Source organism: Genypterus blacodes, unplaced genomic scaffold (assembly GCF_046128005.1).
Source record: "Genypterus blacodes isolate CSIRO-AG114 ecotype Tasmania unplaced genomic scaffold, CSIRO-AGI_Gbla_v1 ptg000039l_1, whole genome shotgun sequence".
Taxonomy (NCBI): Eukaryota; Metazoa; Chordata; class Actinopteri; order Ophidiiformes; family Ophidiidae; genus Genypterus; species Genypterus blacodes.
The window spans coordinates 7,765,880-7,783,290 of NW_027466852.1; the positions used below are offsets into that span (position 1 = coordinate 7,765,880).

General features: G+C 46.5%; 14 non-coding genes and 10 pseudogenes across 14 annotated transcripts; all 24 read left to right on the plus strand.

Annotated features, from left to right (window-relative positions):
- The first annotated feature begins 191 nt into the window (after window positions 1-191).
- Window positions 192-309, plus strand: LOC142998218 (5S ribosomal RNA; annotated as a pseudogene).
- Window positions 310-772: 463 nt separating this feature from the next.
- LOC142997963 (5S ribosomal RNA) lies at window positions 773-891 on the plus strand. Its single transcript, XR_012962665.1, has one exon. It is a non-coding gene; the product is annotated as a 5S ribosomal RNA (ribosomal RNA).
- Window positions 892-1,135: 244 nt separating this feature from the next.
- On the plus strand, window positions 1,136-1,254 carry LOC142997204 (5S ribosomal RNA). The gene has a single exon (XR_012961938.1). It is a non-coding gene; the product is annotated as a 5S ribosomal RNA (ribosomal RNA).
- A 397-nt stretch (window positions 1,255-1,651) lies between these two features.
- LOC142998188 (5S ribosomal RNA) lies at window positions 1,652-1,770 on the plus strand (annotated as a pseudogene).
- Window positions 1,771-2,015: 245 nt separating this feature from the next.
- On the plus strand, window positions 2,016-2,134 carry LOC142997066 (5S ribosomal RNA). The gene has a single exon (XR_012961806.1). It is a non-coding gene; the product is annotated as a 5S ribosomal RNA (ribosomal RNA).
- A 385-nt stretch (window positions 2,135-2,519) lies between these two features.
- LOC142997997 (5S ribosomal RNA) lies at window positions 2,520-2,638 on the plus strand (annotated as a pseudogene).
- A 706-nt stretch (window positions 2,639-3,344) lies between these two features.
- LOC142997588 (5S ribosomal RNA) lies at window positions 3,345-3,463 on the plus strand. Its single transcript, XR_012962307.1, has one exon. It is a non-coding gene; the product is annotated as a 5S ribosomal RNA (ribosomal RNA).
- A 245-nt stretch (window positions 3,464-3,708) lies between these two features.
- LOC142998242 (5S ribosomal RNA) lies at window positions 3,709-3,826 on the plus strand (annotated as a pseudogene).
- Window positions 3,827-4,271: 445 nt separating this feature from the next.
- Window positions 4,272-4,390, plus strand: LOC142998771 (5S ribosomal RNA). The gene has a single exon (XR_012963066.1). It is a non-coding gene; the product is annotated as a 5S ribosomal RNA (ribosomal RNA).
- A 245-nt stretch (window positions 4,391-4,635) lies between these two features.
- Window positions 4,636-4,754, plus strand: LOC142997189 (5S ribosomal RNA). The gene has a single exon (XR_012961924.1). It is a non-coding gene; the product is annotated as a 5S ribosomal RNA (ribosomal RNA).
- A 445-nt stretch (window positions 4,755-5,199) lies between these two features.
- On the plus strand, window positions 5,200-5,318 carry LOC142998347 (5S ribosomal RNA; annotated as a pseudogene).
- A 444-nt stretch (window positions 5,319-5,762) lies between these two features.
- On the plus strand, window positions 5,763-5,881 carry LOC142997362 (5S ribosomal RNA). The gene has a single exon (XR_012962090.1). It is a non-coding gene; the product is annotated as a 5S ribosomal RNA (ribosomal RNA).
- Window positions 5,882-6,126: 245 nt separating this feature from the next.
- Window positions 6,127-6,245, plus strand: LOC142997628 (5S ribosomal RNA). Its single transcript, XR_012962344.1, has one exon. It is a non-coding gene; the product is annotated as a 5S ribosomal RNA (ribosomal RNA).
- A 460-nt stretch (window positions 6,246-6,705) lies between these two features.
- LOC142997549 (5S ribosomal RNA) lies at window positions 6,706-6,824 on the plus strand. The gene has a single exon (XR_012962270.1). It is a non-coding gene; the product is annotated as a 5S ribosomal RNA (ribosomal RNA).
- Window positions 6,825-7,068: 244 nt separating this feature from the next.
- On the plus strand, window positions 7,069-7,187 carry LOC142997428 (5S ribosomal RNA). Its single transcript, XR_012962154.1, has one exon. It is a non-coding gene; the product is annotated as a 5S ribosomal RNA (ribosomal RNA).
- Window positions 7,188-7,432: 245 nt separating this feature from the next.
- LOC142998299 (5S ribosomal RNA) lies at window positions 7,433-7,541 on the plus strand (annotated as a pseudogene).
- A 463-nt stretch (window positions 7,542-8,004) lies between these two features.
- LOC142997255 (5S ribosomal RNA) lies at window positions 8,005-8,123 on the plus strand. The gene has a single exon (XR_012961989.1). It is a non-coding gene; the product is annotated as a 5S ribosomal RNA (ribosomal RNA).
- Window positions 8,124-8,367: 244 nt separating this feature from the next.
- Window positions 8,368-8,486, plus strand: LOC142997429 (5S ribosomal RNA). Its single transcript, XR_012962155.1, has one exon. It is a non-coding gene; the product is annotated as a 5S ribosomal RNA (ribosomal RNA).
- A 245-nt stretch (window positions 8,487-8,731) lies between these two features.
- Window positions 8,732-8,840, plus strand: LOC142998301 (5S ribosomal RNA; annotated as a pseudogene).
- Window positions 8,841-9,303: 463 nt separating this feature from the next.
- LOC142998800 (5S ribosomal RNA) lies at window positions 9,304-9,422 on the plus strand. Its single transcript, XR_012963093.1, has one exon. It is a non-coding gene; the product is annotated as a 5S ribosomal RNA (ribosomal RNA).
- Window positions 9,423-9,867: 445 nt separating this feature from the next.
- On the plus strand, window positions 9,868-9,986 carry LOC142998155 (5S ribosomal RNA; annotated as a pseudogene).
- Window positions 9,987-10,431: 445 nt separating this feature from the next.
- Window positions 10,432-10,550, plus strand: LOC142998036 (5S ribosomal RNA; annotated as a pseudogene).
- A 245-nt stretch (window positions 10,551-10,795) lies between these two features.
- On the plus strand, window positions 10,796-10,914 carry LOC142998749 (5S ribosomal RNA). The gene has a single exon (XR_012963045.1). It is a non-coding gene; the product is annotated as a 5S ribosomal RNA (ribosomal RNA).
- A 245-nt stretch (window positions 10,915-11,159) lies between these two features.
- On the plus strand, window positions 11,160-11,278 carry LOC142998247 (5S ribosomal RNA; annotated as a pseudogene).
- Window positions 11,279-17,411: the final 6,133 nt, after the last annotated feature.

Below are 17,411 nucleotides of genomic sequence, written 5' to 3' on the forward strand. Positions count from 1 at the left end.
CCCTCTGTGAACACGCAATTTCCCTCGGGAGAACAAAGTTGTATCTTATCTTATCTGAAATGTTAGTGTTCTTCTGATGAAGGCATCATGTAAATTGTGATATACATGAACTTGAGTGTAGTCATGTGTACACGGTGACTTGAACTGGGTCTGTCTCACCTATAAAGAGCCTCTGTGTAGCTGCTCTCCTCGTTTACGGCCATACCACTCTGAACACGCCTGTTCTGTCTGATCTCGGAAGCTAATCAGCGTTGGGCCAGGTTAGTACTTGGATGGGAGACCGCCTGGGAATACCCGGTGCCGTAAGCATTTTGGCCCTCTGAGCAGCAGGCCTCACCTGGTCCTCCTCCCTCATGTTTCACTCCCTCTGTCAACATGCAATTTCCCTCGGGAGAATAAAGTTGTATCTTATCTTATCTTATATGAAAGCATACATTCAGAAAATGAGTATTGCACATGTGCATAATATGAGATGATTGAATGCACATGAGGAGTGAAGTACACGAGCCACTGTGTGACGATGATGATGATGATGATGATGATGATGATGAGGATGAAAGTGAGCGCCAGAGATGTAAGTGGTCCCTTTGTATGTTCTATGTGATGATTATCAGTTTCATTAGGTAAGACTTCATTATCCAGAAATGTGTGTTTCTGATGAAGGCATCATGTAAATTGTGATATACATGAACTTGAGTGTAGTCATGTGTACACGGTGACTTGAACTGGGTCTGTCTCACCTAAAAAGAGCCTCTGTGTGGCTGCTCTCCTTGTTTACGGCCATACAACTCTGAACACGCCTGATCTCGTCTGATCTCGGAAGCTAAGCAGCGTCGGGCCAGGTTAGTACTTGGATGGGAGACCGCCTGGGAATACCCGGTGCAGTAAGCATTTTGGCCCTCTGAGCAGCAGACCTCACCTGGTCCTCCTCCCTCATGTTTCACTCCCTCTGTCAACACGCAATTTCCCTCAAAGGAAAAAGTTGTATCTTATCTTATCTGAAATGTCACTGTTCTTCTGATGAAGGCATCATGTAAATTGTGATATACATGAACTTGAGTGTAGTCATGCGTACACGGTGACTTGAACTGGGTCTGTCTCACCTATAAAGAGCCTCTGTGTGGCTACTCTCCTCGTTTACGGCCATACCACTCTGAACACGCCTGATCTCGTCTGATCTCGGAAGCTAAACAGCGTCGGGCCAGGTTAGTACTTGGATGGGAGACCGCCTGGGAATACCCGGTGCCGTAAGCGTTTTGGCCCTCTGAGCAGCAGGCCTCACCTGGTTTTATCTTATCTTATCTTATATGAAAGCATACATTCAGAAAATGAGTATCGCACATCGGCATAATATGAGATGATTGAATGCACATGAGGAGTGAAGTACACGACCCACTGTGTGACGATGATGATGATGATGATGATGATGAGGATGAAAGTGAGCGCCAGAGATGTAAGTGGTCCCTTTGTATGTTCTATGTGATGATTATCAGTTTCATTAGGTAAGACTTCATTATCCAGAAATGTGTGTTTCTGATGAAGGCATCATGTAAATTGTGATATACATGAACTTGAGTGTAGTCATGTGTACACGGTGACTTGAACTGGGTCTGTCTCACCTAAAAAGAGCCTTTGTGTGGCTGCTCTCCTTGTTTACGGCCATACAACTCTGAACACGCCTGATCTCGTCTGATCTCGGAAGCTAAGCAGCGTCGGGCCAGGTTAGTACTTGGATGGGAGACCGCCTGGGAATACCCAGTGCAGTAAGCATTTTGGCCCTCTGAGCAGCAGACCTCACCTGGTCCTCCTCCCTCATGTTTCACTCCCTCTGTGAACACGCAATTTCCCTCGGGAGAATAAAGTTGTATCTTATCTTATCTGAAATGTCACTGTTCTTCTGATGAAGGCATCATGTAAATTGTGATATACATGAACTTGAGTGTAGTCATGCGTACACGGTGACTTGAACTGGGTCTGTCTCACCTATAAAGAGTTTCTGTGTGGCTACTCTCCTCGTTTACGGCCATACCACTCTGAACACGCCTGATCTCGTCTGATCTCGGAAGCTAAGCAGCGTCGGGCCAGGTTAGTACTTGGATGGGAGACCGCCTGGGAATACCCGGTGCCGTAAGCGTTTTGGCCATCTGAGCAGCAGGCCTCACCTGGTTTTATCTTATCTTATCTTATATGAAAGCATACATTCAGAAAATGAGTATTGCACATGGGCATAATATGAGATGATTGAATGCACATGAGGAGTGATGTACACGAGCCACTGTGTGACAATGATGATGATGAGGATGAAAGTGAGCGTCAGAGATGTTAGTGGTCCCTCTTTTTGTTCTATGTGATGATTATCGGTTTCATTAGGTAAGACTTCATTATCCAGAAATGTGTGTTTCTGATGAAGGCATCATGTAAATTGTGATATACATGAACTTGAGTGTAGTCATGTGTACACGGTGACTTGAACTGGGTCTGTCTCACCTATAAAGAGCCTCTGTGTGGCTGCTCTCCTCGTTTACAGCCATACCACTCTGAACACGCCCGATCTCGTCTGATCTCGGAAGCTAATCAGCGTCGGGCCAGGTTAGTACTTGGATGGGAGACTGCCTGGGAATACCCGGTGCCGTTAGCATTTTGGCCCTCTGAGCAGCAGGCCTCACCTGGTCCTCCTCCCTCATGTTTCACTCCCTCTGTCAACACGCAATTGCGCTCGGGAGAATAAAGTTGTATCTTATCTTATCTGAAATGTTAGTGTTCTTCTGATGAAGGCATCATGTAAATTGTGATATACATGAACTTGAGTGTAGTCATGTGTACACGGTGACTTGAACTGGGTCTGTCTCACCTATAAAGAGCCTCTGTGTGGCTGCTCTCATCGTTTACGGCCATACCCCTTGAGCACTCTGAGCAGCAGGCCTCACCCGGTCCTCCTCCCTCATGTTTCACTCCCTCTGTCAACACCCAATGTCCCTCGGGAGAATAAAGTTGTATCTTATCTTATCTTATATGAAAGCATACATTCAGAAAATGAGTATTGCACATGGGCATTATATGAGATGATTGAATGCACATGAGGAGTGAAGTACACGCGCCACTGTGTGACGATGATGATGATGATGATGAAAGTGAGCGACAGAGATGTTAGTGGTCCCTCTGTATGTTCTATGTGATGATTATCAGTTTCATTAGGTAAGACTTCATTATCCAGACATGTGTGTTTCTGATGAAGGCATCATGTAAATTGTGATATACATGAACTTGAGTGTAGTCATGTGTACACGGTGACTTGAACTGGGTCCGTCTCACCTATAAAGAGCCTCTGTGTGGCTGCTCTCCTCGTTTACGGCCATACCACTCTGAACACGCCCGATCTCGTCTGATCTCGGAAGCTAAGCAGCGTCGGGCCAGGTTAGTACTTGGATGGGAGACTGCCTGGGAATACCCCGTGCCGTAAGCATTTTGGCCCTCTGAGCAGCAGGCCTCACCTGGTCCTCCTCCCTCATGTTTCACTCACTTTGTGAACACGCAAGTTCCCTCGGGAGAATTAAGTTGTATCTTATCTTATCTGAAATGTTAGTGTTCTTCTGATGAAGGCATCATGTAAATTGTGATATACATGAACTTGAGTGTAGTCATGCGTACACGGTGACTTGAACTGGGTCTGTCTCACCTATAAAGAGCCTCTGTGTGGCTGCTCGCCACGTTTACGGCCATACCACTCTGAACACGCCTGATCTCGTCTGATTTGGAAGCTAAGCAGCGTCGGGCCAGGTTAGTACTTGGATGGGAGACCGCCTGGGAATACCCGGTGCAGTAAGCATTTTGGCCCTCTGAGCAGCAGGCCTCACCTGGTCCTCCTCCCTCATGTTTCACTCCCTCTGTGAACACGCAATTTCCCTCGGGAGAACAAAGTTGTATCTTATCTTATCTTATATGAAATCATACATTCAGAAAATGAGTATTGCACATGGGCATAATATGAGATGATTGAATGCACATGAGGAGTGAAGTACACAAGCCACTGTGTGACAATGATGATGATGAGGATGAAAGTGAGCGTCAGAGATGTAAGTGGTCCCTCTGTATGTTCTATGTGATGATTATCAGTTTCATTAGGTAAGACTTCATTATCCAGAAATGTGTGTTTCTGATGAAGGCATCATGTAAATTGTGATATACAGGAACTTGAGTGTAGTCATGTGTACACGGTGACTTGAACTGGGTCTGTCTCACCTATAAAGAGCCTCTGTGTGGCTGCTCTCCTCGTTTACGGCCATACCACTCTGAACACGCCCGATCTCGTCTGATCTCGGAAGCTAATCAGCGTTGGGCCAGGTTAGTACTTGGATGGGAGACCGCCTGGGAATACCCGGTGCCGTAAGCATTTTGGCCCTCTGAGCAGCAGGCCTCACCTGGTCCTCCTCCCTCATGTTTCACTCCCTCTGTCAACACGCAATTTCCCTCGGGAGGATAAAGTTGTGTCTTATTTTATCTGAAATGTTAGTGTTCTTCTGATGAAGGCATCATGTAAATTGTGATATACATGAACTTGAGTGTAGTCATGTGTACACGGTGACTTGAACTGGGTCTGTCTCACCTATAAAGAGCCTCTGTGTGGCTGCCCTCCTCGTTTACGGCCATACCACTCTGAACACGCCCGATCTCGTCTGATCTCGGAAGCTAAGCAGCGTCGGGCCAGGTTAGTACTTGGATGGGAGACCGCCTGGGAATACCCGGTGCAGTAAGCATTTTGGCCCCCTGAGCAGCAGGCCTCTCCTGGTCCTCCTCACTCATGTTTCACTCCCTCTGTCAACACCCAATGTCCCTCGGGAGAATAAAGTTGTATCTTATCTTATCTTATATGAAATCATACATTCAGAAAATGAGTATTGCACATGGGCATAATATGAGATGATTGAATGCACATGAGGAGTGAAGTACACAAGCCACTGTGTGACAACAATGATGATGAGGATGAAAGTGAGCGTCAGAGATGTAAGTGGTCCCTCTGTATGTTCTATGTGATGATTATCAGTTTCATTAGGTAAGACTTCATTATCCAGAAATGTGTGTTTCTGATGAAGGCATCATGTAAATTGTGATATACATAAACTTGAGTGTAGTCATGTGTACACGGTGACTTGAACTGGGTCTGTCTCACCTATAAAGAGCCTCTGTGTGGCTGCTCTCCTCGTTTACGGCCATACCACTCTGAACAAGCCCGATCTTGTCTGATCTCGGAAGCTAAGCAGCGTCCGGCCAGCTTAGTACTTGGATGGGAGACTGCCTGGGAATACCCGGTGCCGTTAGCATTTTGGCCCTCTGAGCAGCAGGCCTCACCTGGTCCTCCTCCCTCATGTTTCACTCCCTCTGTCAACACCCAATGTCCCTCAGGAGAATAAAGTTGTATCTTATCTTATCTTATATGAAATCATGCATTCAGAAAATTAGTATTGCACATGGGCATAAGATGAGATGATTGAATGCACATGAGGAGTGAAGTACACGAGCCACTGTGTGACAATGATGATGATGAGGATGAAAGTGAGCGTCAGAGATGTAAGTGGTCCCTCTGTATGTTCTATGTGATGATTATCAGTTTCATTAGGTAAGACTTCATTATCCAGAAATGTGTGTTTCTGATAAAGGCATCATGTAAATTGTGATATACATGAACTTGAGTGTAGTCATGTGTACCGATGACTTGAACTGGGTCTGTCTCACCTATAAAGAGCCTCTGTGTGGCTGCTCTCCTCGTTTATGGCCATACCACTCTGAACACGCCCGATCTCGTCTGATCTCGGAAGCTAAGCAGCGTCGGGCCAGGTTAGTACTTGGATGGGAGACCGCCTGGGAATACCCGGTGCAGTAAGCATTTTGGCCCTCTGAGCAGCAGGCCTCACCTGGTCCTCCTCCCTCATGTTTCACTCCCTCTGTGAACACGCAATTTCCCTCGGGAGACCAAAGTTGTATCTGATCTTATCTGAAATGTTAGTGTTCTTCTGATGAAGGCATCATGTAAATTGTGATAAACATGAACTTGAGTGTAGTCATGTGTACGCGGTGACTTGAACTGGGTCTGTCTCACCTATAAAGAGCCTCTGTGTGGCTGCTCTCCTTGTATACGGCCATACCACTCTGAACACGCCCGATCTCGTCTGATCTCGGAAGCTAATCAGCGTCGGGCCAGGTTAGTACTTGGATGGGAGACCGCCTGGGAATAACCGGTGCCGTAAGCATTTTGGCCCTCTGAGCAGCAGGCCTCACCTGGTCCTCCTCCCTCATGTTTCACTCCCTCTGTCAACACCCAATGTCCCTTATGAGAATAAAGTTGTATCTTATCTTATCTTATATGAAAGCATACATTCAGAAAATGAGTATTGCACATGGGAATAATATGAGATGATTGAATGCACATGAGGAGTGAAGTACACGAGCCACTGTGTGATGATGATGATGATGATGATGATGATGATGAGGATGAAAGTGAGCGCCAGAGATGTAAGTGGTCCCTCTGTATGTTCTATGTGATGATTATCAGTTTCATTAGGTAAGACTTCATTATCCAGAAATGTGTGTTTCTGATAAAGGCATCATTTAAATTGTGATATACATGAACTTGAGTGTAGTCATGTGTACACGGTGACTTGAACTGGGTCTGTCTCACCTAAAAAGAGCCTCTGTGTGGCTGCTGTCCTCATTTACGGCCATACCACTCTGAACACGCCCGATCTCGTCTGATCTCGGAAGCTAAGCAGCGTCGGGCCAGGTTAGTACTTGGATGGGAGACCGCCTGGGAGTACCTGGTGCAGTAAGCATTTTGGCCCTCTGAGCAGCAGGCCTCACCTGGTCCTCCTCCCTCATGTTTCACTCCCTCTGTGAACACGCAATTTCCCTCCGGAGAATAAAGTTGTATCTTATCTTATCTGAAATGTTAGTGTTCTTCTCATGAAGGCATTATGTATATTGTGATATACATGAACTTGAGTGTAGTCATGCGTACACAGTGACTTGAACTGGGTCTGTCTCACCTATAAAGAGCCTCTGTGTGGCTGCTCTCCATGTTACGGCCATACCACTCTGAACACGCCTGATCTCGTCTGATCTCGGAAGCTAAGCAGCGTCGGGCCAGGTTAGTACTTGGATGGGAGACCGCCTGGGAATACCCGGTGCCGTAAGCATTTTGGCCCTCTGAGCAGCAGGCCTCACCTGGTCCTCCTCCCTCATGTTTCACTCCCTCTGTCAACACGCACTTTCCCTCGGGAGAATAAAGTTGTATCTTATCTTATCTGAAATGTTAGTGTTCTTCTGATGAAGGCATCATGTAAATTGTGATATACATGAACTGGAGTGTAGTCATGCGTACACGGTGACTTGAACTGGGTCTGTCTCACCTATAAAGAGCCTCTGTGTGGCTGCTCTCCTTGTTTACGGCCATACCACTCTGAACATGCCTGATCTCAGAAGCTAAGCAGCGTCGGGCCAGGTTAGTACTTGGATGGGAGACCGCCTGGGAATACCCGGTGCCGTAAGAATTTTGGCCCTCTGAGCGGCAGGCCTCACCTGGTCCTCCTCCCTCATGTTTCACTCCCTCTGTCAACACCCAATGTCCCTCAGGAGAATAAAGTTGTATCTTATCTTATCTTATATGAAAGCATACATTCAGAAAATTAGTATTGCACATGGGCATAATATGAGATGATTGAATGCACATGAGGAGTGAAGTACACGAGCCAGTGTGTGACGATGATGATGATGATGATGATGATGATGATGAGGATGAAAGTGAGCGCCAGAGATGTAAGTGGTCCCTCTGTATGTTATATGTGATGATTATCAGTTTCATTAGGTAAGACTTCATTATCCAGAAATGTGTGTTTTTGATGAAGGCATCATGTAAATTGTGATATACATGAACTTGAGTGTAGTCATGTGTTCACGGTGACGTGAACTGGGTCTGTCTCACCTATAAAGAGCCTCTGTGTGGCTGCTCTCCTCGTTTACGGCCATACCACTCTGAACACGCCCGATCTCGTCTGATCTCGGAAGCTAAGCAGCGTCGGGCCAGGTTAGTACTTGGATGGGAGACCGCCTGGGAGTACCTGGTGCAGTAAGCATTTTGGCCCTCTGAGCAGCAGGCCTCACCTGGTCCTCCTCCCTCATGTTTCACTCCCTCTGTGAACACGCAATTTCCCTCCGGAGAATAAAGTTGTATCTTATCTTATCTGAAATGTTAGTGTTCTTCTCATGAAGGCATTATGTATATTGTGATATACATGAACTTGAGTGTAGTCATGCGTACACAGTGACTTGAACTGGGTCTGTCTCACCTATAAAGAGCCTCTGTGTGGCTGCTCTCCATGTTACGGCCATACCACTCTGAACACGCCTGATCTCGTCTGATCTCGGAAGCTAAGCAGCGTCGGGCCAGGTTAGTACTTGGATGGGAGACCGCCTGGGAATACCCGGTGCCGTAAGCATTTTGGCCCTCTGAGCAGCAGGCCTCACCTGGTCCTCCTCCCTCATGTTTCACTCCCTCTGTCAACACGCACTTTCCCTCGGGAGAATAAAGTTGTATCTTATCTTATCTGAAATGTTAGTGTTCTTCTGATGAAGGCATCATGTAAATTGTGATATACATGAACTGGAGTGTAGTCATGCGTACACGGTGACTTGAACTGGGTCTGTCTCACCTATAAAGAGCCTCTGTGTGGCTGCTCTCCTTGTTTACGGCCATACCACTCTGAACATGCCTGATCTCAGAAGCTAAGCAGCGTCGGGCCAGGTTAGTACTTGGATGGGAGACCGCCTGGGAATACCCGGTGCCGTAAGAATTTTGGCCCTCTGAGCGGCAGGCCTCACCTGGTCCTCCTCCCTCATGTTTCACTCCCTCTGTCAACACCCAATGTCCCTCAGGAGAATAAAGTTGTATCTTATCTTATCTTATATGAAAGCATACATTCAGAAAATTAGTATTGCACATGGGCATAATATGAGATGATTGAATGCACATGAGGAGTGAAGTACACGAGCCAGTGTGTGACGATGATGATGATGATGATGATGATGATGATGAGGATGAAAGTGAGCGCCAGAGATGTAAGTGGTCCCTCTGTATGTTATATGTGATGATTATCAGTTTCATTAGGTAAGACTTCATTATCCAGAAATGTGTGTTTTTGATGAAGGCATCATGTAAATTGTGATATACATGAACTTGAGTGTAGTCATGTGTTCACGGTGACGTGAACTGGGTCTGTCTCACCTATAAAGAGCCTCTGTGTGGCTGCTCTCCTCGTTTACGGCCATACCACTCTGAACACGCCTGATCTCGTCTGATCTCGGAAGCTAAGCAGCGTCGGGCCAGGTTAGTACTTGGATGGGAGACCGCCTGGGAATACCCGGTGCCGTAAGCATTTTGGCCCTCTGAGCAGCAGGCCTCACCTGGTCCTCCTCCCTCATGTTTCACTCCCTCTGTCTACACCCAATGTCCCTCACGAGAATAAAGTTGTATCTTATCTTATCTTATATGAAAGCATACATTCAGAAAATGAGTATTGCACATGCGCATAATATGAGAAGATTGAATGCACATGAGAAGTGAAGTACACGAGACACTGTGTGACGATGATGATGATGATGATGAAAGTGAGCGTCAGAGATGTTAGTGGTACCTCTGTATGTTCTATTTGATGATTATCAGTTTCATTAGGTAAGACTTCATTATCCAGATATGTGTGTTTCTGGTGAAGGCATCATGTAAATTGTGATATACATGAACTTGAGTGTAGTCATGTGTACACGGTGACTTGAACTGGGTCTGTCTCACCTATAAAGAGCCTCTGAGTGGCTGCTTTCCTCGTTTAAGGCCATACCACTCTGAACACGCCCAATCTCGTCTGATCTCGGAAGCTAAGCAGCGTCGGGCCAGGTTAGTACTTGGATGGGAGACCGCCTGGGAATACCCGGTGCAGTAACCATTTTGGACCTCTGAGCAGCAGGCCTCACCTGGTCCTCCTCCCTCATGTTTCACTCCCTCTGTCAACACCCAATGTCCCTCGGGAGAATAAAGTTGTATCTTATCTTATCTTATATGAAATCATACATTCAGAAAATGAGTATTGCACATGGGCATAATATGAGATGATTGAATGCACATGAGGATTGAAGTACACGAGCCACTGTGTGACAATGACGATGATGAGGATGAAAGTGAGCGTCAGAGATGTAAGTGGTCCCTCCGTATGTTCTATGTGATGATTATCAGTTTCATTAGGTAAGACTTCATTATCCAGAAATGTGTGTTTCTGATGAAGGCATCATGTAAATTGTGATATACATGAACTTGAGTGTAGTCATGTGTACACAGTGACTTGAACTGGGTCTGTCTCACCTAAAAAGAGCCTCTGTGTGGCTGCTCTCCACGTTTACGGCCATACCACTCTGAACACGCCCAATCTCGTCTGATCTCGGAAGCTAAGCAGCGTCGGGCCAAGTTAGTACTTGGATGGGAGACCGCCTGGGAATACCCGGTGCAGTAAGCATTTTGGCCCTCTGAGCAGCAGGCCTCACCTGGTCCTCCTCCCTCATGTTTCACTCCCTCTGTGAACACGCAATTTCCCTCGGGAGAATAAAGTTGTATCTTATCTTATCTTAAATTTTAGTGTTCTTCTGATGAAGGCATCATGAAAATTGTGATACACATGAACTTGAGTGTAGTCATGTGTTCACGGTGACTTGAACTGGGTCTGTCTCACCTATAAAGAGCCTCTGTGTGGCTGCTCTCCTCGTTTACGGCCATACCACTCTGAACACGCCCGATCTCGTCTGATCTCGGAAGCTAATCAGCGTTGGGCCAGGTTAGTACTTGGATGGGAGACCACCTGGGAATACCCGGTGCCGTAAGCATTTTGGCCCTCTGAGCAGCAGGCCTCACCTGGTCCTCCTCCCTCATGTTTCACTCCCTCTGTCAACACGCAATTTCCCTCGGGAGAATAAAGTTGTATCTTATCTTATCTGAAATGTTAGTGTTCTTCTGATGAAGGCATCATGTAAATTGTGATATACATGAACTTGAGTGTAGTCATGCGTACACGGTGACTTGAACTGGGTCTGTCTCACCTATAAAGAGCCTCTGTGTGGCTCCTCTCCTCGTTTACGGCCAGACCACTCTGAACATGCCCGATCTCGTCTGTTCTCGGAAGCTAATCAGCGTCGGGCCAGGATAGTACTTGGATGGGAGACCGCCTGGGAATACCCGCTGCCGTAAGCATTTTGGCCCTCTGAGCAGCAGGCCTCACCTGGTCCTCCTCCCTCATGTTTCACTCCCTCTGTCAACACGCAATTTCCCTCGGGAGAATAAAGTTGTATCTTATCTTATCTGAAATGTTAGTGTTCTTCTGATGAAGGCATCATGTAAATTGTGATATACATGAACTTGAGTGTAGTCATGCGTACACGGTGACTTGAACTGGGTCTGTCTCACCTATAAAGAGCCTCTGTGTGGCTCCTCTCCTCGTTTATGGCCATACCACTCTGAACACGCCTGATCTCGTCTGATCTCGGAAGCTTAGCAGCATCTGTTGAGAATGATGGCTATGAGCACAGTGCATGCACCTGTTGGGGTAGCACTGTGAAGCTGTAACTACATGTGTTGGTTGTAACTACATGTGTTGGGAGTACCCGGCCTGAATGTCTCATAGATGCCGCTGCACCTGTTGTGTGTAATGAATGGGTGCTGACGGATAGCTCAAGGTTGTGCAGCACAGTGGCGCACATAACACTGAGACTAGCTCAAGGCTGTGTAACACAGTGGACACACATAACACTGCAATGGGAAGACACATAACACTGTAATGGGAAGATTACTAACAAACTCAGCCCCAGACCAACCAATAGGAAGAGTCCCAAGAAAGGCGAATCAGGGCAAGGCGATGCCACTACTGTTTTTAGGGTTTGCAAGACTGCTTTACACGATTAAGATCAGACGAGTAAGCATAATAGTGGCAAGTACCTATAAATTTAGGATAAAGGGGAAGGACCTGGGGCGTGGAAAACCCAGGTCCAGAATAGTATATAAGGAGAAGACAAAGAGACACAAGCCAGAGCAACCCCGGGGTTTTCCTCTCACTTGTTTCATTTGTACCTTGCTGCAAATAAACATTTTACTTGGATCTGAAGACTGGTTTCCTCAACTGCTTTTAGACTATAGCTGAAGACAAGTTTTTTACTAGCCAGAACCTTGAAGACTGATTAGAAGTGAACTATTGACGTACTATTGCCACGTCATTTGGCGAGCTAGCCAGGAGGGACGGTGTGGCCGAGGGACCAGTGGGGTCGTCAGAGGAGGTGGGACCAACCCAAGGGCCCAAAATCCACCAGAAAGGTGAGAAACAATTCCTTTTTTCTTTTTCCAAATTTATTGGGTGGCGTCCCTGGCCTTTGTCTGATCCCACGGTCACAAGGTATTGTCACCTCTCCCAAAAAGACCTAGATTTAGAATTAATAAGATAAGTATTGACTAACAAATAAGAGTTGAAGACTGTCGTCAGATCCAAGATTAAGAATGACTGATTCTGACACGATGGGATGATGGATAAATGTCAAAGAGTGATACTTAATTGTTTGATCTGTATGTGGCTTTGTTTGTCATTGGTCTGTGGGGCTGGTATGATCTATGCGTTCGTGAAATATGCAGAGAAACTCTCAAAAGAATCAGTAAGAAGGAGTATGAATATGAGTGTGAATGGAATTTAAGCATTTGTTGTTGTGAAGTTATTTAAGGGAAAAATCTATACCACAGGGATGGTATGAGATAAGAGTAAAAGTACCGCTGGAAGACGTCTGTCGCCGTGCCCTCTCAGGGGCGACTCCAAGCAGGGAAAAAGCAATGTCGCTGTGCCCTTTCAGGGACGACCAAAGCTAGATAAGAGAATAAGTTATTTAACGTAGAAGTACCGCTTGAAGACGTCTGTCGCCGTGCCCTCTCTGGGGCGACACAAGCAGGGAAAAAAGAAATCTGAAGAAAGTCGCCGTGCCCTCTCCGGGGCGACTCAGATGTAGAAGAGTACCGGGCAGGGAGCCCAGGGAAGTAACTGGCAGGAAGCCAGAAGAAGTACCGGGCAGAGAGCCCAGGGAAATAACTGGCAGAGAGCCAGGGGTAGTAACTGGCAGGAAGCCAGAGCATTTTGTTTTAAAAGGCCTTGTGTATATATGTGTAAATAGAGGATAAGGAAGGAGTAGTGGAGAAAGAAAAAGTGGATAGAACTATAAACAGTATACGCTACATTTATGCATGCATATTATTTTTTAATGTAAATAGAAGTGGAAATGAAGTTTGAATAAGTTGCTATGTTTGGAATTGTGAATAATGTCGCTGTGTTCTGATTTTAGAAGGTCAGTTTAGATAGCAATCTTGCATACGGTGTGCAAGTAGTTTAATATTTAGAAGAGTGTATGAGTAACCAATCTAGAAATTGATCCATTTAGCAAAAGTTACTCCGCGTATAGGTTTAAAATAAGGGCTGCGAGCCTGTCTCCGTGGTGGGCATTTGTTTTAACATATGAAGATTTATGTCAACACCTGAGGAAGAGTAATCGTCTCACAAGACACCCCCTCACCCCGCTTTACAGTATTTAAATGCTCTGTGGGACACTGAAGTTGTGTGTGTAGGCACCAACGAACACCACAGGGAAAGGTGGAGAAACGGAGAGTGGTGGGAAGAAGGAGTAGATCCTACCCAACTGCTGAACAGTGAGTCACACACAGAAAACGTGGGAGCTATAACATGTGTAAGTGGGATTGATTGTATATCAGTGGACGCAACACACAGAGAAGGTTCCCCATTTCCAGAGTATAGAGGATTTGTTGAATGGCAAAAGATAATATTAGGACAGGACATTTTGTATGATAACCGACCAAAAATACCCCGGACTCAGAGTGGAGAGAGTAGAGTGGGCAGATCATCATAGAAGGTGGTGTAGGGATACATACAAATACCCAGAGGTGAATCGGTGAGCAAAGTGAAGTCGGAATTGGCTGGAGCTGGAGGATAGTTGGCACAAGAAGGGAGTGCGTTTAAAATAAAGTAAACAGACCAAAGTGCAAGGTCATGGGGGTCAAGCTGAGTAAACAATCTGAAGAATTGACACCCGCTGAGCTTATCATGCTGCGTCATCCTACACAGAAAAGGAAAATTCAAAAGTGTATGGGCAGATGGAACAGGATCACAGCAGGCCATAATAAGTGGCCCGTACAGGGAACCTTTGATCTAAAAAATTGTGACAATGTGGAAGAGGAGTTAAGGCGTAAAGATAAAAGAAACGACCAAAAACATCAGAAGGAGAGACTGAAGAACGCGGAACAGAAGGATATTCTGCAGTACTTTAAAATGGAGGGTACACATAGACAGATGTTAATGCAGGAAGCATCAGCCCCTCCTCCCCCGTATGGAAAAGAACATGCAGGACAGTACCCACTAAGGACTGGCGGAGTAGATGGTAAAGTAACAGGGACATTAGTGGTAACAATGAAATCAGGAAAACATTCAGGTGGGAAAAGAAAGGTCCCCAGGGAAAAAAGGGAACTAAGGTATGATGAAGAAACAGAAGAGCAAGACAACAGGTCACTGAACTCAGACTCTAGTGATTCCGGGTCCAGTGAGGCGTTGGGAGCAAGCAGCCTGAAGGCAGGCATACACTCCAGTAAAGAACCAGATCCAGAGCCAATACCGCGTGGCATGTGTCATGCTACATCTGAGATACAGCTGCCAATCGGAAGAGATAGCTCAAGAGGAGGAGCACCCTCAAGAAGAGCTAGGGATAGAGAGGCAGGAACATACCTAACACCCCAAGGGATACACCATAGGACCACTAGAAGGAGTAGTCTGCCAGAAGAGTTAGCCTATAGGCAACTCCCGGAAACAGGAGACAGGCCACAAGAATATTTAGACAGATGCAATCGGGACCTGTTAATAGAATGGAGCCGTATGGAACAGCAGAAGGTCAGAGAGGCTACAAGCCTGACGAAGGAGGCGGAAAGATGCAGGACAGGACAAGTAAGGGTGGAACAAGACACGCGCCAGGTACAAAGGGAACAGTCACCCTACAGAGCCTGGGGGTCACCAGACATGAGACGTGCAGGGGATTCGGCACAAGAGGCGGAAAAATTACAGGAATTGATAGACAAGATGGAGCGAACAGTAGTGAATCAGATGAACAGAACACGTGAGTTAAGCGAATCATTTCTGCGGGAAGAGCTCGACAGGGAACGTGAGCTCAACGAAGCACGTCGCATAGACTGTTTTGATGATTATAATAACAGAGAGGAATGCGGAATAACTGAACACCAGTTTACAGTGGATGTAGAGTTAACGGAAGAAGCCACTGGAACAGGGGAAATGGACCTGAGGAGCGGAAAAATACCCTATGCGCGCAATCAGACCACAAGGAAAAAACCCTATGTACACAAAGGGCCCACGAGAACAACACTCTGTCCACAAAGTAGGGCAGACAGGAAAGCACCTGCAGCAGAATGCCAATCAAAGGGTGAAACAAGAGATGATGACGGGAGCCACGGACATGCCATGGGTCCACTGCTGGTAAAAGGACCAGGTAACACAGAGAGGTATGTGCCATGGGGATTTATGGACATCACAGGATTAATAAACCGTCTTCCCGCACTAACAGAAGGAGCTGATAGATGGATAGCAGCATTTGAAGACAACACGGGCGGGATAAAACTGGCTGCCGGAGACATCAAAGCACTACTGATGAAGATCACGGGTCAACATGTGTCGGGAGAGATCTTTGAAGAAAGCAGGGGTGGTAGGACTGACAAAGAGCCACAATTATGACCACACCCCTTTTAACGCTATTCGGGGACAGGTATGGAAAACCTTGAGAGACAAATATCCTTCTAAAATGGATCCTTCAAAATTAGAAAGGGAAAGCTTGAAGGATGAAGACAGCCCTCTACAGTTCCTGCATCAGTTCCAACGGAAATGGAAGACAGAGACAGGCAGTGAATGGAATGTAAATGAATCATCAAAAGCTCTGTTTAAGTTGTATGTAAAGAATGCTATGCCAAAGGAGATACAACATAAACTGAACGGAGTTGTTGGGCTGATGAAGTTGGACTGGCCTGTGTTCACTGAACACCTCGTACACTACGTGGATGTCTACAGAAATGAGAAGCGGGCTATTGAGGAGCAGAACAGAATGCTGGCTGGTAAGCTAACCCAGCTGCAGATAGGAGAACTGACGAAACAAAAGAAGGACCGTGAAAAGGCGAAAAACCAGGCGCCAGTGACGGTGGCTGCTCCTGAATTCAAGCCTGAGGGGACTACAGAAAAACAAACGGAAGTGCAGGTGACACAAGCTCCAGTGTATACCGCAACAGCGGCCCCTGCCCAAGGACAGCAAATGATCCCCACTAACCCAGCAGGTTATCCTACAGGACAACAGCCTGTCCACGCACCCATGCAGCAGGCCCCTCCAATTCATGTGCACCTCAATTCGGGGGGACAAGGCAACTATCCGCCGCCCGGAAGAGGGAGGCCAATGCAGAATATAGGACCACCCCAGCGTGGAAGATGGAGAGGACCTCCGCCAACACGATATCAACGAGGACCTGACCAGACGTTGCACGACCAACAGCAGACACAATACTCCCAAAATGGTCCACCAACACCGGTAGGTCGACAACAGCTACAGTGCTGGGGATGTGGAGTGACAGGACACGTACAGAGAGACTGTCCAACCAACCCATGGCCTGGAGCATCAAATCAGGGCCTGTGGATGGGACCTGCAGCCCAGTGGCAATAGGGGAGCCCAGAGGAACAAGAGGGGGAAGTAATGACACCTGTACTCACGCAACAGCCACAAAGTGAACCTACCATAGACGTTATGATACAAAATCGGCAGCATAAATTTATGGTAGATACAGGTGCCACATACTCATGCATAGGCAGAGATGGAGCCGGACTTCCCCTCTCGGCATCGAAAATACGAACAGTTGGTTTCTCTGGGAAAACACAAATAATACCCCTGACTGAACCGGTTCCAATGAAAATAGGAGACAAAGTAGTATGTGCACCTATGCTATATTCAGCAGACACACCAATCAATTTACTAGGGCGTGATATACTGTGCCAGTTAAATGCCACAATAATGTGTTCACCTAATGGCATATACTTTGATGTCCCAAATAAAGTCAGCCCTCACACAAGCCCCATGATGTCCCAAATGGCAGCGATAGACTCTCCACAAAATACAGGCCAAAGGAAAGAAGCACGAGTGTTTTGGATCAGACTAACCTCACCAGATGCATTTCTGATACATGCATGGGAAACATGGAAGCTGCTGATAATCCATCAGTTTGAGAAGGCACGAGAGCCAAGTCTTCC